Below are 16,718 nucleotides of genomic sequence, written 5' to 3' on the forward strand. Positions count from 1 at the left end.
GTTTCTATGTAAACAATCTTGAACATCAATAAGCTATTAGTAGTGAAGCAAACAGTTTCAGATTTAGATTTAGTGGGAAATAGTGCGGAGAAGAAATTTTAAAAGTTAATTACAATTATGTATGTACTTAGAAATAATGAAAATATTCAACCACATTAAAGTAACTGAAGAAAAATCATATTTTCCATTTTGTATCCTAATCAGGCTTTTTCCCCTATCCTTTCTAGTCCTGATGCAAGGTCCTGGCTCGAAATATCGACTGTTTATTCATTTCCATAGACACTGCCTGACCTGCTGAGTTCCTCCAGCACTTTGTGTGGGTTGCTGTGTGCAGAATCTCGTGTTTATGATCCCCAATGCATTCACTGGACGTACAATCACCTGAACATACAACCACCTCAACACTGAGACATACAGCACCACATACGTTCCCTAGATCCTGAGCTGACAAACACCTCAAAGTTCTCAAAATCCATCGCTTAATGCCTCAGCACTGTCCCCACTGTCTGGTCGCAGAGGAAGCTTGACAACTGACAAGAGGTTGCGAATGGACATCTTGTATCTCCAGCTTCCTTTTCACACTAAATCTCGAAATCAATGGCAGACGTGAACAACTGGTATACGAACAGGATTAGGTAACTACATAACGTGTCCGCGCTGAGCATGAAGAGACGATGAACACATAGAGTGGTACGACGGCATAGCACAACATTATTACAGAGCCAGTGACCCACTGTCTGAAAGGAGTTTATCATTTCTCTCCATGACAAAGTGGGTTTCCTTTGGGTGTCCTGGTTTCTTCCCACACTCCAAAGCCATATGGGCTTGTAGGTTAATTGGTCACATGGGTATAATTGGGTGGCGTGGGCCCGTTGGGCCGAAGGGCCTATTAGCTTGATAGAAATCTCCCATTTCTATCCTAGCTTGCTTGATAACGTGGGTTTGCCTGGCATCTTACAAAGGCATAGATAGAGCGGACGTGGAGAAGATGCTTCAACCAGTCGGAGAGTCTAGGATCAGAGGGCACAGACAGCCTCAGAATAGAAGAATGCCCCTTCAGAACAGAGATAGAACATAGAATAGTACAGCACATTACAGGCCCTTCGGCCCACAATGTTGTGCCGACCCTCAAACCCTGCCTCCCATATAACCCCCCACCTTAAATTCCTCCATATACCTGTCTAGTAGTCTCTTAAACTTCACTAGTGTATCTGCCTCCACCACTGACTCAGGCAGTGCATTCCATGCACCAACCACTCTCTGAGTAAAAAACCTTCCTCTAATATTCCCCTTGAACTTCCCTCCCCTTACCTTAAAGCCATGTCCTCTTGTACTGAGCAGTGGTGCCCTGGGGAAGAGGTGCTGGCTGTCCACTCTATCTATTCCTCTTAATATCTTGTACACCTCTATCATGTCTCCTCTCATCCTCCTTCTCTCCAAAGAGTAAAGCCCTAGCTCCCTTAATCTCTGATCATAATCCATACTCTCTATACCAGTCAGCATCCTGGTAAATCTCCTCTGTACCCTTTCCAATGCTTCCACATCCTTCCTATAGTGAGGCGACCAGAACTGGACACAGTACTCCAAGTGTGGCCTAACCAGAGTTTTATAGAGTTGTATCATTACATCACGTCTCTTAAACTCTATCCCTCGACTTTTGAAAGCTAACACCTCATAAGCTTTCTTAACTACCCTATGAGGAGGAATTTCTTTAGCTGAAGGGTGGTGAATCTGTGGAATTCGTCGCCACAGACAGCTGTGGAGGCCAGGTCACTGGCTATATTAAAAGTGGATGTCGATAGGTTCTTGATTTGTAAGGGTTTCACAGGAGAAATGGGTTAGAGGGAAAATAAATCAGCCGTGATTGAAATGTGGGAATTTGACGGACTGAATGGCCTAATTCTGCTTTTTTTGTCCTATGGCTTGTGGTCATAAAGTCTATCACAGGGTGGCAGCTGACCCCTGAGGCGTAAAGTCATCCTCATTTGTAGTTTGGCCCATCTCCTATATTTCCTCAACTTGACACTGGAAGTGCCAAGAGCAACATTTACAGACACCAGAGTCAAACTTTGCTTAAAATGTGAACATCTGACAGCTCCAACAGTTGATCTTGGCTTTTTGCTTTCAGAGTAAATAACCACTCAATCAACACATCCTGTGGCTGCACAAGTCGGCAGTGAAATGTAATGAGATTTGAAGATAAAGATTAAAGGCTGGCTTCATTTGTCACTTGCACATAAATCAATGCTGGAGGAACTCAGCAGGTCAGGCAGCATCTATGGGAAGGAACAAAGAGCTGACCTTCATCAGCTCCTCGATATTCCTGATGCAGTGTCTTGGCCCCCAAAAAATCGACTCTTTATTCCTTTCCATAGATGTTGCCTAATCTGCTGAGTTCCTCCAGCATTTTGTGTGTGTTACTTTGGATTTCCAGCATCGGCAGAATCTTGTGTTAATAGAGTGAAATGCATTCTGATTCAATGAGCAACACAGTCTGAGGATGTGCTGGTGGCAGCCCGCAAGCATCGCCATGCCCACAATTAACTAACCCTAACCCGTACGCCTTTGGAAGAAACTCTAGTGGTCCCGGGGAGAACCAGGTGGCAGGGTGAAGATACGTCTCCTTCCTTTCACTGGCCTCCAGGTCACCCTTGGACAAGGTGTGGCACTTGCTTAGAAACCCTCCCCCCGCCAGCCAATCAGGGTCTCGTGGAGCCATGGGAGTAGCTGGTGCATATCACAAGTCCTGGTTATGTGACCACTGACGGTAGGCAGACAATCTCCAAAGAATATTGATAATGGCTGGGGTCACCCATCTTGTAAAGACACTGCCCAGAAGAGGGCAATGGCAAATCACTTCTGTAGGAAAATTTTGGCAAGAGCAACCATGGTCATGGAAAGATGATGACCGCCCATGTCAAACAATGCGGGACATAATGATGATGTTATACAACACGGCACATAATGATGATGTCATATGACACGGTATGTAATGATGATGAACGGGGAGAATGCACAAACTCTTTACAGACAGTGGCAGCGATCAAACCCCAGTCGGTGATCGCTGGCGCCGTTGTGAAGGTTTTCACCCTAATAGTGGGGGAGATCTTCCCATAAACTCTGTCCCTCACATCCCACTTGACAGCATTGGAACCACCGATCTGTCCTGAACATGTCAAAGGAAAAAAATCAGTAAACAGCGTAAGGCCTGGGCCAGAACACCGGTCAGTCTGTACTTCTCACTGCCTCAGTAAAGAACATAGCCGACATACTGAGACGAAAAGCCGTATCCATCCAGGATCGATCCCGGGCCCGATACGTTGAAGCAATTACAAACACGGGGCTATATTTCAGTAGGAGTTTGAGGAGACTAGGTACGTCACCAATGACACTCACAACTTGCTACAGATGTACTGTAGAGGTCATTCTAACTGGCTGCATCAGCATCTGGTATGGAGGGGCCACAGCACGGGATCAGAAAAAGCTGCAGGAAGTTGGAAACTCAGCCAGCTCCACCACGGGCATGTTCCTCCTCAGCATCCAGGACATCTTCAGAAGACAACGCCTCAAGAAGGCAGCATCTGTCAGTAAGGTCCCCCTTCACCCAGGTCATACCCTCTTCTCATTGCTACCATCAAGGACGTACAGAAGCCTGAAGACACACACTCAACATTTCAGGAACAGCTTCTTCCCCTCTGCCATCAGATTTCTGAATGGACAGTGAACCCATGTACACTCTCTCACTACTTTGATGTACTTATCAAACCTCATAACTGTTGAAATTGAACCCACATCTGCCACTTCCACTGGCAGCTCATTCCACGCTCTCTCCAAACACCACCAACAAACCCCATGAACTCTAACCTAGACACGGGACAATTTACTATAACCAATAAGATGTATGTGTTTGGACTGTGGGAGGACCTGGATAAAACACACACACTCCATGGGGAAGATGTACAGAGACTCCATGCCGAATCATTACCCATACCCCTCCTATCCTTGTACTTATCCAAATGTCTCTTAAATGTTGAAATTGGACCGGTATCCACCTCCCATTCCATACCTGCACCACCCTCTGTCTCAGTCCAAACTGCATTTTCACTTCCACAGAGCCATTTGACACTACAGCACAGAAACAGGCCCTTTGGCCCATCTAGTCTCAACTGAACTATGAATCTGCTCAGTCCCATCAATCTGCAGCCAGACCAGAGCCCTCCATACCCTCCCATCTATGTTCCCCTTAAATGTTTCACCTTTCACCCTTAACCCATGACTCTAGTTTTAGTCTCATACCTCAATAGAAAAAGCCCTCATAACTTTGAATACCTTAACCAAATCTCCCCTCATTTTCCTACGTTCTAGGGAATAAAGTCCTAACCTTTTCAACCTTTCCCTACACCTCAGGTCCTAAAGTCCTGGCAACATCCTTGTAAATTTTCTCAACACTCTTTCAATCTTATTGATATCTTTCCTGTAGGTAGGTGACCAAAACTGCACCCAATACTCCAAATTAGGCCTCACCAATGTTTTCAATGTAACATCCCAATTCCTGCATTTAATTCTTTGGTCTAGGAAGGGCCAAAAGCTCTCTTTACGATGCCATCTACCTGTGACGCCACGCATAATGAAAGGCCCCACCCACCCTGGACATTCTCTTTTCTGCCTTCTCCCAGTAAGCAGAGGACACAATTGTCTGAGAGCTCATACCACCAGACTCCTGACAGCTTTGATCCCTGGTACAAGACTACTGAATGGCTCCCTGGCACAGTAACATGGGCTGTTGACCTTACTATGATCTCGCGCCTTACTGTTTACCTGCTCTGCACTCTCTCTGTGATTGTAACTCTTTCAGTTTTACCTTGCACTACCCAGCAGCAGAGGCCAAGTCGTTGGGTATGCAGTGGATCCCGGTTAACTGGGCCGTCGGTTCCTCAGGGCAGCTGTTTGCTTGGAACAACTCTTGAAGAGCAAAGAATAATTGAGAAAAGAGTCGGGATTTCTTTTGTTTATTTGGGCCAGTATACCGCTTAACTGGGGCAGGAGAGTGTTGCCGAACAGTTCCTAACTAGGGTCAGTCATAGGAGGTACCAAATGAAGCAACCTCTGAGTGCAGATAGAGAGACAGCGGACTTAAACACAGAGAGCTGGAGGTCCTGGACTCAGTTACAAGCAATGATTCTGACATGTTGTTGTTGTTGTTGTAAAAGATAAACGGGTTTGACCTTGGGGTTAATGGCAAACGGATCAGAAACAGCTGTCAGAGCCTTGTACTCCGTTCCGTTGCTCATCAATAATTACTGCGGTGATGACCCACAATCAGTTCCCGCCACTGTCTGTAAGGAGTTTGTGCGTCCGCCCCATGGAAAGCGTGGGTTTCACCCGTGTGCTCCGGTTTCCTCCCGCATTCCAAAGACCTAGGGGTCAGTAGGTTAATTGGTCACGTGGGTGTAATTGGGCGGCGTGGGCTCGTTGGGCCGGAAGGGCCTGCATCTCGAAATAAATAACTAAAATTATGATAAACCACATTTGTCGGGTCAAGAAGGTCTGACAATGTTTTGCAGATACAAAGGACGAGAGGGAGGCCGGATCTTCTCAGATTTTTATATTTATTGTTTAATTAGCAACACAGAGCGGAGTGGGCCTGTCCGGCCCTTCGAACCAAGCTGCCCCAATAAACACCGACAAACCCCATTAACTCTAACCCAGTCACGGGACAATTTACAATAACCAATGATACATACCCAGTATGTCCTTGGACTGTGGGAGGACCTGGATAAAACACACGGGAGGACGTATAGAGGCTCTCAAAGACGGCACAAGAATTGAACTCTGAACTCCGAATTCCAACGCCATGAGATGTAACAGTGTCACACTAACAGCCACGTTACCGTGGTGACCGTATAAAAGAAACAAGAGGAAAACCGACTTTGGGCGCTGACTGTGTGGGGTTTGCACGTTTTCCCTGTCATCATATGGGTTTCCTCCAGGAGGTTCTGCAGAAGCAGAAAAGCTTGAACGACGCAGACAAGGTGCTAGAGGAACTCAGCAAATCGGATGGCAACTATGGAGAGAAATAAATAGTCAATGTCTTGGCCCAAAACGTCTACTGTTTATTTCTCTCCAGGCTTGCTGAGTTCCTTCAGGATTCTGTGTGTACTGCTGAACATCTTCAGAATCCCTTGTGACGAACAATCTTTTACCCTAGGTAGGAGAGTCCAAAATTAGGAGTCACAGATTTAGGATGTGAGGGGAAAGATTTAAAGGTGTCCTGAAGGACAACATTTTTCACACAGGGTGTGTGGTGTTTATATGGAACGAGCTGCCAAAGGGAGCTCTGGTCCTCGACTCCCCCACCAAAGGAAATGTTGTCTTCACATCCACTCTTATCCACGCCTTTCAATATTTAATAGGCTTCAAAGGGATCCCCTCTCATTCTTCTAAATTCCAGCAAGTGCACCAATCGCTGCTCATATGACGTTTTTATTCCTGGAATAATTTTTCGGAACCTCTCCGGAACCCCTTTCAAATGCCTGCGCGTCCCTTCTTAAGTAAGGGGCACAAACCTGCTCACAGTATTCCAAGTGAATTTTCACCAGTTCCTTATGCAACCTCAACATTACATCCTTGCTTTTATATTCTAATCCTCTCAAAATGAATGCCAACATCGCATTTTCTTTCCTCACCACAGACTCAACCTGCAAGTTAACCTTTAGGGAATCCAGCACAAGGACTCCAAGTCCCTTTGCACCTCAGATTTTTGCATTCTCACTCTATTTAAAAAACAGCCCATGCTTTTATTTCTTCAATGAAGGTACATGACCGTACACTTCCCAACACTGTATTCCATCTGCCATTTCTTCGCCCACTCTCCTTCTGTAGCCTCTCTGCTTCCTCGACACTACCTGTCTCTTGACCTTTCTTCATAGTGTCCACAAAATTGGTCACAAAGCCTCTAATTCCATCATCTATGTTGTATTGTTCTGCGACTGCAGCACAGAAACAAGCCCTTCGGACCATCAAGTTCATGCCGACCTGATCTCCTGCCTAGTCCCATCTACCTGCAGTTGGACTGTATCCCTGTAATCTCCTCCTTTCCGAGTATCTGCCCAAACTTCTTGTAAAGTTTGCAATTGAACCCCTATCTACCACTTCCACTCATTCAAGACTCACGCCACCCTCCGAGTGAGGAAGCTCCCCTCTCAGGTTCCTCTTAAGCATTTCACCTTTCACTCTTAACCCATGACCTCTAGCTCCAGTCTCACCCAACCTCAGTGGAACAAGCCTGCTTGCATTTACCCTATCTATACCCTTTATAATTTTGTATACCTTTATCAAATCTCCTCTCATTTGCTGCGCTCCAGGTGATAAAGTCTAAGCCTAAGAAGTGGGTATAAAAGCAGTTACAATAGGAGCATTTAAAAAACTCTTAAGATAGGCATATTGATGTCAGAAAAATGGAGGGTTATGTAGGAGGGAAGGGTTACATCAGGGGTTCCCAACCTGGGGTCCACAGACCCCTTGGATAATGGTAAGGGTCTTCACCCTCCTGCCATCTGGGAAAAGACACCGAAGCATTCGGGCTCTCACGACCAGACTATGTAACAGTTTCTTCCCCCAAGTCATCAGACTCCTCAATACCCAGAGCCTGGACTGACACCAACTTACTGCCCTCTACTGTGCCTATTGTCTTGTTTATTATTTATTGTAATGCCTGCACTGTTTTTGTGCACTTTATGCAGTCCTGGGTAGGTCTGTAGTCTAGTGTAGTTTTTTCTGTGTTGTTTTTACATAGTTCAATGTAGTTTTTGTACTGTTTCATGTAGCACCATGGTCCTGAAAAACATTGTCTCAGTTTTACTGTGTACTGTACCAGCAGTTATGGTCGAAATGACAATAAAAAGAGACTTGACTTGACTTGAAAAATGCCTGGTAACCACTGGGTTAGATTGATCTCAGAGTAGGTTAATAGTCTGTAAAACATTGTGGGCCGAAGGGTCTGGACTGTGCTGTATTGTTCTATGCTCTTTTTAACCTTCCTCTGTAACTCAGGTCTTCAAGTCCTGACAACATCCTTGTAAATTTTGTCTGCCCTCTGTCAAGTTTGTTGGTATCTTTCCTGTAGGTAGGTGACCAGAACTGCATGCAGTCTGTTTCTACTGAGACTGTTGTCAAGAAAGGCAAATGCAATGTTCACATCCATTTCAAGAGAACTAGAATATAAGAGCAAGGATATAATGCTGAGGCTTCAGAAGACATCGAGCAGACCATACTCGCTGTACTCTGAGCAGTTTTGTGCCCCTTATCTAAAAAATAATGTGCTGAATCTGGAGAAGGTCCAGAGGAGGTTCACAACAATGATTCCAGGAATGATGCTACCTCTGCTGGGGGAGTCTAAGACCAGAGGACACAGCCTCGGATTAGAGGGACGTCCATTTAGACCGGAGATTAAGAGGAATTTCTTTGAACCAGAGAATGCTGAATCTGTGGAATTCATTGCATAGGTGGCTGTGGAGGCCAAGTCATTGGGTATATTTAAAGCAGAGGTTGATAGATTCTTGTTTGGTCAGGGCATGAAGGGATACGGGGAGAAGGCAGGAGATTGGGGCTGAGAGGGAAAATGGATCAGCCATGATATACTGGCTGAGCAAATAGCCTAATTCTGCTCCTACATCTTATGGTCTCATGGTAATGTTCTATGTTCTGACGAAGGGTCTCGGCCCGAAACGTCAACAGTGCTTCTTCCTATAGATGCTGCCTGGCCTGCTGTGTTCCACCAGCATTTTGTGTGTGTTGTTTGAATTTCCAGCATCTGCAGATTTCCTCGTGGATGTTCTATGTTCCATGTTTTCACAGTGTTGGGCCATGGACCAATGTGGAGTGGCTGAGCATTCCTTCCTCAACGTGTACTGGTCTCTATGGTGTTACCTTTTCAAATATTATACAAGGGGCTTTTCCCCTCGGCGTGGATGATACTGCACAGGTTAAGGTTGAAAGGAAAAAGTATTTGAGGGGAATCCGAGTGGGAGCTTCTTCGCTCAGAGGAACGTGCAAGTGTGGAATAAGCTGCCAGCTGAAGTTGTAGATAAAGGTTCAATTGCAATAATTGGGATATAGAACGCTACAGGACAGTGCAAGAATCTTGGATAGGTACATTAATGGGAAGGGTATGGAGGGCTATGATCCAGGTATGGGTAGATGGGACTAGGCAGAAGTCCAGGCCAGCATAGACTAGAAGGGCTGAAGGACCTGTTTTGCGCTCTCCTTGCTATCCTCAGGGAGGCACATACCCAAAGATTTAGGAACAGCTTCTTCCCCTCCGCCATCAGATTTCTGAATGGACATTGAACTCATGAACGCTACCTCACATTTGGAGCGGCCGGGTAGCGCAGTGGTTAGCACGAAACACTTTGCAGTACAGGCAACCGGGGATGGCACGGCAGAAAGGGCCAGAGGGGCCTGTTCTGTGCTGTATCTCAATACATAAATAAACAAATAAGTAGATTTTTGCTCCTTTTGCACTACTTTTTAAAATATAAGCAACACGCACAAAATTCTGGAGGAACTCATTATCACTCTTTACCATGGATGCTGCCCGATCTTTTGAGTTCCCCCAGCGTTTTGTGTGTGTTTGCTCTGGATTTCCAGCACTGGCAGAGTTTCTCTTGCTTGTTTTAAAAATATATATTTCATATAAAAGTTTCTTTTGTGCATTGCACTGTACTGTTGCCAACAAACAATAAATGTCATGGCATACTGATATCAAACCGGAATGTGATTTGTGCTGTTGTACTATACAGCTCTTTAATAAATTCGATAACGTTGCTTTCTGCTCTCAGGCAGTGTCAGGTCTGCTGCTGTACGTATGGTTTGAAACAGAACGGAAATTTTCACACCAGAGAAACATTCATTTGGGGAACTGAAGTCAATTTGTTTTCTGGCAGATCTGAATTGCCACTTTGACTGCTACTCCCACACGTAGCCTTTCGCTGACGTTACTTAGCACAAGCTCGAATCACTCTTAGCCAGGTTTCAAACTATGCAGATACATTCTTAGTATATTCAGTTTTCCATTAATCATCTATTATCTGACTCTTACTCTAATGAAAAACACAGAAATCCATGTCTCCATTTTCCTGCTGCACAGGGTCTGAATTCTAGCTTGTTCTTGTGGCCGTTTTCTTCCTGGCAAGCGTCTCTGCTCTGCTTCCCCTCCTCTGCTGGCCCTTGTGCTCTGTAAAGCATCATTGTTTGAGAGAACAAGAGGTTTACAGTGGCTGCAGTTTCTTAAAATATGACCTTTCACCTTCTACTTTTTTATGCCTTCTTAACGTCAACACGACTGACATTTTGGATGGAAATAAGGGAGTTCTATTCCTTTTTAAAATGATGGTGTGCTGCTGATGACAATCAGATTACAATCCCATTAGTAGCTCTTTAACAGACAGAAAACAACCCTTGTGCTGGTTTGTGTGAACTCTGAGGGGTTATTGGGGCAAAACTGGAAGGAAGGCTCAACTACAGATAAAAGTTAACCCTTTCATTCCAGGAATGAAAGGGTTACCATATGAGGATTGTTTGATGGCTCTGGACCCATACTTGCCGGAGTTTAGGTTTATGAGGGGGCATCTCATTAAAAACCTACCGAATATTGAGAAGTACAGATAGAGTGGGTGTAAAGAGGATGTTTCCTGTAATGGGGGAACCTAGGACCAGAGGGGATAGGTTTAGAATAGAAGAATGTTCCTTTTGAACAGGGATGTGGAAGAAGTTCTTTAGCCAGAGGGTGATGTGTCTGTGGAATTTGTTGCCAAAGACAGCTGAAAGGCCAAGTCATTGAGTGCATTTAAAGCAGAGGTTTTTGATAAGTCAGAGCATTAAATATGACAGGGAGAAGGTAGGAGAATGGGGTTGAGAGGGACATGATGGAATGACACAGCAGATTCAATGGGACGAAAGATCTAATTCTGCTCCTATGATGTTATAGTGTAAAAGGTGTTAACGAGCATCACAGCTATTTACACAGGCAATTTTTCTCTCAGCAAATGAATAAATTCTATATAATGCTAACAAGTTTATGCAGTGGGACTCATTTTCTTTGCGTCCACTGATTAGCCCTTTCAGCCTTTGGGTATAAAGTTTTCTGCAAGGCTTTCCCTTCTGCTTCAATGGAGTTAGTGTTAAGACTTAGAGACATTTACCGTACAGACGGCCACCGCCCTCTTTTCAAACACCACTTGTGAAACGAGAAGGTGAAGCACAGACATAGGTCAGCTTTGTCTGCTCTGGGGGAAAGGACAGAGTAGTGCACAGCGTAGACAGTCTCAGTTACATCGAATGAAATGTATCACCCCTTTGAAACAAAGCTGCACATAAGAACTGTGCCGGACTTCTACGAATGCAGCTTATAAGTTGGACAGAGATATTAAATGTAGTTGGAGAGGCAGGAAGCTGGAACAGCTGATAAAGGATCATTCTCCTGAAATGTTAACTCTTTCTCTCTTCAATGTCAGTCAGATGAAGTAACTCATCACAGATACTCAAACAACTGTTTGTCCCCCTCCCATCAGGGAGGAGGCTACGTAGCAACCACACCAGGACCACCAGACTCACTGTTACTTTCCCCAAGCAGTGAGGCTGATCAACACCTCCACCCACCCCTCCACACCCCCAAACACCACTACTTTATCATTTCCAGTCAGTCACCTTATGTACTGATGCACCATCAATAACTCACTCTGAGACGTAAGAAGCGAGATATCGGCTTTTATTGACTGGAAGAATGAACAACACTACATCCTGGAGAATGAGGCCGGGCTCAGGCCTCAATCGCCTTTATACAGGGGTCTGTGGGAGGAGCCACAGGAGCAGTCCAGACAGGTATATGTAGTTCACCACATGTACAGACACTCCTGTGCCTAGTGTCACTTTATGAACATTCAAAAAAATCTATGTATATAAGCTATTTTATAAGACCATAAGGTATAGGGGCAGAATTACGCCATTTGGCCCATCGAGTCTTCTTCACCATCTCATCATGACTGATCCAATTTTCCACTCAGCCCCAATCCCTTGCCTACTTCCTGTATCTCTTCACACATGGATCGAACAAGAATCCATGCTTTAAATATACCCAAAAATTTGGCCTCCACAGCCACCTGTGGCAAAGAATTCCACAGATTCACCACTCTCTGCCTAAAGAAGTTCCTCCTCATCTCTGTTCTAAAAGTACACCCCACTGCTCTGAGGCTGTGTCCTCTGGTCTCAGACTCTCCCACCATAGGAAGCATCCTTTCCACATCCACTCTATCACCATTCAATAAGGGGCCCAGAATTGCTCACAGTACTCCAGGTGAGGCCTCACCAGTGCTTTATATAGTCTCAAATTTACATCTTTGCTTTTATATTCTAGTCCTCTTGAAATGAATGCTAACATTGCATTTGCCTTCTTCACCACAGACCCAAGCTGTAAATTAACTTTTAGTGAATTTTGCACAAGAACTTCCAAGCCTCCTTGTCTCTGAGACTTTTTTTTGTATTTTCTCTCCATTTAGAAAATAGTCAATCCTTTCATTTCTTCTACCAAAGTAGACTTCCCGACGTTGTATTCCATCTGCTATTTCTTTGTCCTTTCTGCTAATCTGTCTAAATCCTTCTGTAGCCTCTCCACTTCCTCAAAACTACCTGCCCCTCTACCTATCTTCATATTGTCTGTAAACTTTGCAACAAAGCCATCAATTCCATCATCCAAATCATTGACATATGACATAAAAAGATTCGGTCCCAACACAGACCCCTGTGGATCACCACTAGTCATCGGCAGCCAGCCAGAAAAGGCTCCCTTTATTCCCTCCCTTTGCCTCCTGGCGATAAGCCACTGCCTTATCCATGTTAGAATCTTTCCTGTAATACCATGGGCTCATAGCTTGATCTTTCCGAGCACTGAGGTCAGGCTAATTGGCCTGTAATTTCCTTTCTTCTGCCTCCATCCCTTCTTAAAGTGTTAAGTGATGTTTGCGATTTTCCAGTCCTCTGGAACCATTCCAGAATCCAGTGAGTCTTGAACAATCATCACTAGTGCCTCCACGATCTCTTTTCTTTCCCCTTTCAGAACCCTTTGGTCTACACCATCTGGTCCAAGTGACTTTATCTACCTTCAGTCCATTCAGCTTCCCAAGCACCTTCTGTTTAGTAATAACAACTACACTCACTACTGCCCCCTGACATTCTCAGATTTCTGGCATATTGCTAGAGTCTTCCACAGTGAAGACAGTTGTAAAATACTTAATAAGTTCGTCTTCCATTTCTTTATCTCCCATTACTACCTCTCAAGCATTATTTTCCAGTGGTCCAATATCCACTCTCACCCCTCTTTTACTCTTTACTGAGAAAACCTTGGGTATCATTTTGATACTATTGGCTTGTTTACCTGCAAATTTCATCTTTTCCCACCTTATGGTACTCTTAGTTGCCTTCTATTGTTTTTTTAAAAGCTTCCCATTCCCAATCCTCTAACTTCCCACTATTTTTTCATATATTATTTGCCCTCTCTTTTGCTTTTATGCTGCCTTTGACTTCTTTTCTTCGCCACAGTTGCCTCAAGCTTCCTTTAGAATATTTCTTCATCTTTGGGATGTATCTATCCTGTGCCTTCCAAATTGTCCCCAGAAACTCCAGCCATTTCTGTTCTGCCGTCATCCCTGCTAATGTCCCCTTCCAATTAACTCTGGCCAGCTCCTCTCACATGCCCCTTTCCTTCATTATAATACTGATACATCTGAGTTTCTCCCTCTCAAACTGCAGGGTGAATTCTGTCATAAAGTCTCTCCCCTTAGGGTTCCTTTACCTTAAGCTCCCAAATCAACATTACACAACACCCTGAATTGCCTTTCCCCTGGTGGGCTCAAGCACAAGCTGCTCTAAAAGGCCATCTCATAGGCATTCTGCTAAATCCCTCTCTTGTGATCCAGCACCAATCTGATTTTCCCGATCTACCTGCATTTTGAAATCCCCTTGGCTATCATAACATTGCCCTTAAACATGCATTTTCTATCTCCCACGTTTATAGCCCACATCTTTGCTACTGTTTGAAGGCCTGTATATAACCCCCATCAGGGTTTTTTTGCCCCACAACATTCTACATCTTCCGATCCTGTATCACTTCTTTCTAAGGATTTGATTTAATTTAATTTTTTTTTACCAACAGAGCTACCCACCTTCTCTGCCTATCTTTTTGATATAATGTGTACCCTTGGATGTTTAGATTCAAGCAATGATCTTCTTTCAGCCTCAACTTAGTGATGCCCAAAACATCAACTTGACAGTCTCTAATTGCACTAGAAGATTATCTACTTTATTCTGTATACTGTGTGCATATAAATATAACACATTCAGTCCTGTATTTGTCACCCTTCCTGATTTTGGCCCTCTGTTACACCAGCTCCTCCCATTGACCGCAATTATGCCCCATCTCTGTCTGTCCTTCCTCACAGTCTCACTCCACACCACATCTAATTGTATACCAACTGTCCTATCACTCCGGTTCCCATCCCCCTGCCAAATTAATTTAAATCCTCCCAAACAGCTCCAGCAAACCTGCTGTGAGGATATTGGTCCCCCTTAGGTTCAGGTGCAACCCATCCTTTTTGTACAGTTTATAATTCCCCTGAAGATATCCCAGTGGTGCAGAACTCTGACAGCCTGCCCCCAGCACCAGGTCCAGCCACTCTTTCATCTGTACTATCATCCTATTCCTGACTTGCCTTTTTCACGGTCACAGAATCTCCTATCTGCCCCACCAACTACTGAGTCTCCTATCACTCAACCCTCCGAGCCAGCTACAGTACCACTGGCCCAGCTATTGTTGCTGTGCACTGATGGATCATTTCCCACCCCCCCCACCACCCCCAAGCCGTTTCTCATGGGGTATACTTGTTGCTGACTGGAATGGCTACAGGGCAACATTGCACTATTGAATTCCCTGTCTCCACCCACGTCTCATTACTTAGGAAACGCCAGTAACGTTATCCTGTTTACACGAGGAAATCTGCAGATGTTGGAAATCCAAGCAACGCACACAAAATGCTGGTGGAACGCAGCAGGCCAGGCAGCATCTATAGGAAGAAGTACAGTTGACATTTTGGGCTGAGACCCTTCATCAGGACAAACTGAAAAGAGATACTAAGAGATTTAAAAGTGGGAGGGGGAGGGGGAGATCCGAAATGTTAAGAGAAGACGGGAGGGGGTGGGGTGAAGCTAAGAGCTGGAAAGGTGATTGGCAAAAGGGATACACAGCTGGAGAAGGGAAAGAATCGTGGAGGACTAGGGAGAAAGAAAGGGGGAGGGGAGGGGAGCAGGCAAGGAATGATTGTGAGAGGGACAGAGAGAAAAAAGAGAGAAAAGAGAAAAAAGGGAAATAAATAATAAACAAACAAACAAATAAATAAATAGATAAGGGATCGGTAAGAAAGGGAGGGGGGCATTAACGGAAGTTACTTTCCAAACTTGTGTCATAAATGCACTGTGTGTGTGTGTGTGTGTGTGTACTGTATTGTGCACCTTGCTTCAGGGGAACGTGGTTTCATTTGGCGGTATACACATGTACACAATAAACTGAACTTAACCTTGCTGTTTATCTCGCAGTTAACAAAAGGTTGAAAAGGATTTGAAATGGTGTATCATGAGAAATTACAGGGATAAATTGTGCCGTGTCAGACATTTGATGGGATATTTCAATATACACAAAACAGATACATTCCAGTGAGCAAGAACTATTCTGAATGCAGGACTCACCATCTGTGGTTTGCCTAAAATGAAGTTACTGACGGTATTAAACTTAAAAAATAAAGCATACACTATGCAAAGACAGATGGCAGGTCAGGAATTTGAACAGTATATTGAAAAAGCCACACATGAGTGAGTTATAACGAAGGGCTCCATAGCTCAGGGGTTAGAGCACTGGTCTTGTAAACCAGGGGTCGTGAGTTCAAATCTCACTGGGGCCTGTGGTGTATCTGTTTTATTCTGTGAAGTTCTGGTCATTTTCCAACAGGAAAGATGTCAATAAAATTGACAGAGTGAAAAGAGAATTGACAAGGATGTTGCTGACTTGAGGACCTGAGTTACCAGGAAAGTTGAATATATTAGGACTTTATACCCTGGAGCATAGGAGAATGAAGGGAGATTTGATAGAGGCTTAAAAACTTTGAGGGGTATAACCTCATAATTTTGAGGGGTAAACAAGCTTTTTCCACAAAGGTTGGGTGAGACAAGACCTAGAGTTCATGGGTTGAGGGTGAAAGGTGAAAAGTTTAAGAGGAACTTAAGACCATAAGACACAGGAGCAGAATGAGGCCATTTGGCCCACTGAGTCTGCTCCGCCATTCAATCATGGCTGATCCTTTCCCCCTTCCTCAGCCCCACTCCCCGGCCTTCTGCCAATCATCATTGATGCCATGGCCAACCAAGAACTTATCAAGTTCTGCCTTAAATACACCCCATGACCTGGCTTCCACAGCTGCCTGTGGTAATAAATTCTACAAATTCACCACCCTCTGGCTAAAGAAATATTTCCACATCTCTGTTTTAAATGGACGCCCCTTTATCCTGATACTGTGCCCTGCGCCTGGAGTTCAATTTCTGCTGCCATCTGTAAGGGTTTTGTACATTCTCCTCAGGACTGTGTTTCCTCCGGGCGCTCCGACGTTCCAAAGATGTAG

General features: G+C 44.6%; 1 protein-coding gene and 1 non-coding gene across 2 annotated transcripts in view; one reads left to right on the forward strand and one right to left on the reverse strand.

The window, feature by feature from the left end:
* The window catches only part of LOC140716871 (collagen alpha-1(XV) chain-like), a 327,765-nt gene that overhangs the window by 265,629 nt on the left and 45,418 nt on the right, over positions 1-16,718 (reverse strand). The window lies entirely within an intron of this gene.
* On the forward strand, positions 15,932-16,004 carry trnat-ugu (transfer RNA threonine (anticodon UGU)). Its single transcript has one exon. It is a non-coding gene; the product is annotated as a tRNA-Thr (tRNA).

The sequence above is a fragment of the Hemitrygon akajei genome, chromosome 1 (assembly GCF_048418815.1).
Source record: "Hemitrygon akajei chromosome 1, sHemAka1.3, whole genome shotgun sequence".
NCBI classification, from domain to species: Eukaryota; Metazoa; Chordata; class Chondrichthyes; order Myliobatiformes; family Dasyatidae; genus Hemitrygon; species Hemitrygon akajei.